This window comes from Suncus etruscus, chromosome 11 (genome assembly GCF_024139225.1).
Source record: "Suncus etruscus isolate mSunEtr1 chromosome 11, mSunEtr1.pri.cur, whole genome shotgun sequence".
Lineage (NCBI taxonomy): Eukaryota > Metazoa > Chordata > Mammalia > Eulipotyphla > Soricidae > Suncus > Suncus etruscus.
The window spans coordinates 100,894,017-100,898,957 of record NC_064858.1 but is presented as its reverse complement, the minus strand read 5'-3'; the positions used below and the strand labels follow the sequence as shown (position 1 = coordinate 100,898,957).

The 4,941-nt window shown below is 35.8% G+C and overlaps 1 non-coding gene across 1 annotated transcript; it reads right to left on the bottom strand.

Moving 5' to 3' along the window:
* Positions 1–506: 506 nt before the first annotated feature.
* On the bottom strand, positions 507–639 carry LOC126023215 (small nucleolar RNA SNORA51). The gene has a single exon (XR_007500418.1). It is a non-coding gene; the product is annotated as a small nucleolar RNA SNORA51 (small nucleolar RNA).
* Between the last annotated feature and the right edge of the window lie 4,302 nt (positions 640–4,941).

The following is a 4,941-nucleotide window of genomic DNA, read 5'->3' as shown; positions in this document are numbered from 1 at the left end:
TATTCTATGATGCAAATTCAGAATGTTGAATACAGGTGCAACAAGTTGGAAGTTTGTAAATTAATGAATGCAAAATTTTCAACATGCAGATTGAACAACTTAAGCTAATATTCATTTTGCTTTTGTTCATATTATCTTTTTAAGTTATTACTAGAAAAAATTGTAAGGTGGAGTAAAATTGAAAATAGACAAAAATGGCAGAACCTGTAAGAGAATCTTTCTGAAAAATTGAGGGGGTCACTCATTGAGGTCACTGCCAGATCACTATTTTGTTGGAAAATGGTTTAATTGAGACATCTCAAAATTCTTGTTTATGTTTCATGCAAAAAATTAAAACTACATATTTTTGTTTTTAAAATTTTATTTTTATTAAGGCACCATGATTTACAAAGTTGTTCACAATAGTTTTCAATCTATTCCAATATTGTTCCAATATTGATCACACCACCAATGTCAACTTTCCTTCACCAATACCTCCTGTTTTCTCCCAGCTCCTTTTTTTTTTTTTTTGTCCCCCAATTCACAATACATACCCGGCAAGGGGCCTGTGTTGAGGTGTATATGGGGTGCCTTTACTGTACCTCCTCTTTCTATACAGCCAGTGTAAAGAACACAGCCTGTGGTAAGAAGAAAAAAAAATAAAAGATAAAATAAGGTCTCCCAGCTCCTGAGTCTAACTCCTTAAAGGAATTAAATTCCAAACTGGACTCCTTAATGACTTCAGCTTTTTAAGTTTGGTTGCTTGGGTCTTAGGCTTACAGTGTTGCTGGTTCTATACTGCAGATATAAATGGCTACTAATAATTTTTGGGTCCCACAGAGCTGTGCTTCTGACTTTGCTTTCAGGTATCACTCCTGGAAGGGCACAGGGATATATGTGGTACCAGAGATTAAAATCTGGTCGACTGCATACCTCTAGTCTTCCAGATAAGAAATTTGTCTTAATGTGTGGGATAAAAATTTAGTGTCAGGGTAGAGGATCCACCTCTGTATCACCAGTTGAAGTAATGTATCTTCAGTATTAGGGGGCTGGAGATGTGGTTCAGTGGTGAATGATTGCTTTGTACATGTTGGGTCTTGGGTTAGATTTCCAGCACCTTTGGTACAGGAAAACAAAAAGTCCTAGTATTGTACCTGTGACACTGAACCCCTCCCATTGCTCCTATATAGTTTCCAACTTTGGACTTTTAAGTATAGGAGTCACCAGGAAGGGTGAGGATATTAACTTTATGTGGATTTCTTGTCTGTATGGAATTGAGAATCTGCCATCTTCTTTATGTTGCTGTGCTGGTGCATCTGTGACTGCTTTTAACCCTATAAGGAGTGAAGAAGGTATTATTCTCATCCCACTACCCAGCTACTATATAGACATGGGCACTCCAAGAGAGAGCTGGACTAAATTCCAAACTGGACTAAATTATGTACATTTTTTTACTCTATATGCAAAATCCTGACATATGACTTTTAAGTGGCTTGCAAACATGGTTCCAATGAGTTAGAAAAGTGAGAAAAGAAATAACTTAAATTTTTTTCATCAAATAATTAAAGGAGGCAAAAATCTCATTTTCTTACTTGCATTAGCTCTGCTTCTTCATAATTTGATATATATCAAACTTGGTGAAAAATATAAATCGTCTAGTTTTTTAGTAAATAATTCAAGCAAATAACTTGATCCAGGAAAAAAATCAAGTCAATGCTCAGTAAAGGCCTAGAAAGGGATAGCAATAAAATACCACCAGAGAATAGGTATTTAAAATGATGAAGCTTAGTGGATTAGACCAACTATCTGGTTTCAGAACTTTGGCCTTCAATCTAGGCATCATGAACTCATTGCTGTTTCTCTTAAGATAACTCACTGTCTTTGTTCTCTGTCTTGAAAGCTTTTTAATGAAATTAAAAGGCCCATTGACTAACTTTACAAATTCTCCATGTTTTCTTCTACTTGAAAAAGTGCGGTTGAGAAATATTGTTTCTTCTGTATGAAATAGCTCCATAATAAAATCACTATTACTTAAGAGTTAGTTGTTAAGTAGAAATGTAGACTGATGTATATAAACATGAAAATAATTTCCCTCTTTTTTTCTCTATGCTTATTCTTCTTGGTGATTCCTTAAATTTCTTATACTTTTCAGCCTGTTTAATTTAGTTGAGACGTGGCTCCACCTTTTCATTCCTCATAGGATCAGGGGGAACAACACTTTTTTTGATAGTATATTTTTTAATATAAATAAAATTTGTCCACCCAAACTGCAAGTTTGAGTTGAGTGGGGATTTCCTGGATGAAAATCAGCTTGTGGGTTTAAATCTCAAAAAAAGATTCTAAATATTTAATTCAAGGGAATCCAGGCTCTTTTTTTTTTTTTTAAGATGGAATAATTTTGTATCTTCCAAGTTTCAAATCTCCTGGGTCTAATTGAGTATCATGTTTGAGCATCAAAACCAAAAGAGAGGGGAAGAGGAGTGTGTTTCCTCTTCTCCTAGGAATGGTGAGTAGAATTTATATTATAACCATTTGAGATGGTTGAACGTTATGTCTAGGACACAGGTAGGAGCCATGACAATAAAGACTGCAGATATTAGGAGCTATTAGAGGAATGGATATATGTTTTGAAAATCAGAATGGATATATTGTATGTGGAAAATGAGAGATTCTGGTAGATATCTAGATATCACCAGAAAGATTTTAAGAAAATACTAGGATTTATGGTTGAAGTATATGTCCTGCCTTATAGAACTATATGTTATATGTTATATGTAAATTTTGTTATTCACAACAACCATATGGAGCTGGCTATAATGGATAATTAAATAGAGATTATAGAAGTTAAGTAATTCCTCTGAGAATGCTTAAATGGACTAATTTTATGTGGAATTAAAGTCAACCCAAAGAAATTAAGGGTTGAATTAAAAAATTTAAAAAGGCAGTGTGTTCTCTTGGAAAGGACTGCTGAGAACATAGAGAATATTTTGTTTATCTTGTCCTTCCCTCAAATGTCTATTTCAAGGGTAATTATTTGCAATATTTTGTGTCTCAAAGAACCAGCCCACAAGGGATTTTATTAACTATATTGACACTTACTGCGGTAATCTTTTCTTAAAACATGTTTCTCTGTTCTCTTTCTTTTTTTGTATATCTTTATTTAAACAGCTTGATTACAAATATGATTGTAGTTGGGTTTCAGTCATGAAACCCAGTGCAACATTCCCATCATCAATGTCCCAGATCTCCCTCCTCCCCAATCCACCCCCACCTATACTCTAGACAGGCTTCTACTTCCCTCGTTCATTCATATTGTTATGATAGTTATCAATGTCATTATTTCTCTAACAACACTCATCACTCTTTGTGGTGAGCTTCATGTAGTGAGTTGGACCTTCCAGCCCTACTCTCTTTTGTCTTTGAGAATTATTGCAAAAATGTCTTTTATTTTTCTTAAAACCCGTAGATGAGGGAGACTATTCTGGTTTTTCTCTCTCCCTCTGACTTATTTCACTCAGCATAATAGATTCCATGTACATCCATGTATAGGAAAATTTCATGACTTCATCTCTCCTGATAACTGCATAATATTCCATTGTGTATATGTACGACAGTTTCTTTAGCCATTCATCTGTTGAAGGGTATCTTGGTTGTTTCCAGAGTTTGGCTATTGTAAATAGTGCTGCAACGGATATAAGGTGTGAAGAAGGGATTTTTGTATTGTGTTTTTATTTTCCTTGCGTATATCCCTAGGAGTGGTATAGCTGGATTGTCTGGGAGATCAATTTCCAGTTTTTGGAGGAATCTCTATATAGCTTTCCATAAAGGTTGGACTAGACGGTATTCCCACCAGCAGTGAATTAATAAGTGTTCCTTTCTCTCCACATCCTTGCCAGCACTGCTTATTGCTATTCTTTGTTATATGTGCCAGTCTTGTGATGTGCGCCAGTCTCTGTGGCATGAGATGGTACCTCATAGTTGTTTTGATTTGCATCTCCCTGATGATTAGTAATGTGGAGCATTTTTTCATGTGTCTTTTTGTCATTTGTATTTCTTCTTTGACAAAGTGTCTGTCCATTTCTTCTCCCCATTTTTTGATGGGATTAGATTTTTTTTTGCTTGTAAAGTTCTGTCAGTGCCTTGTGTATTTTGGATATTTGCCCTTATCTGATGGGTATTGGGTGAATAGTTTCTCCCACTCAGCGGGTGGCTCTTGAATCCTGGGCACTATTTTCTTTGAGGTACAGAAGCTTCTCAGTTTAATATAGTTCCATCTGTTTATCTCTGTTTTCTCCTTAAAGATGCCGTTAAGTTTAGACTCAATGTCATGGAGTGTTTTACCTACTTGTTGTTCTATATACCTTATGGTTTCAGATCTTATATCAAGGTCTTTTTTTTTTTTTTTTTTTTTTGGTTTTTGGGCCACACCCGTTTGATGCTCAGGGGTTACTCCTGGCTAAGTGCTCAGAAATTGCTCCTGGCTTGGGGGGACCATATGGGACACCGGGGGATCGAACCACGGTCCTTCCTTGGCTAGGGCTTGCAAGGCAGACACCTTACCTCTAGCACCACCTCACCAGCCCCATATCAAAATCTTTAATTCATTTGGATTTTACCTTTGTACACGGTGTTAGCTGGGGGTCTGAGTTTGCTTTTTTGCAAGTGTCTAACCAGTTGTGCCAACACCACTTGTTGAAGAGGCTTTCCTTGTTCCATTTAGGAATTCTTGCTCCTTTATCAAAAATTAAGTGATTGTATGTCTGGGGAGTGTTCTCTTTCTTTATAAATTCTTTTTTCTGATCACATAGGAAAGATAGTTTTCTAAGATACTAATCTGCCATGAGTCAACATGCTAGCTTGTTGTTAATTAATCCTTTTCTTTACTAATTATCTGGTATCTCAATTGAATGGTTCCTTGGAATAAGCGAGAATACTGGTTTTAGAGTTACAAATTGGCAACTT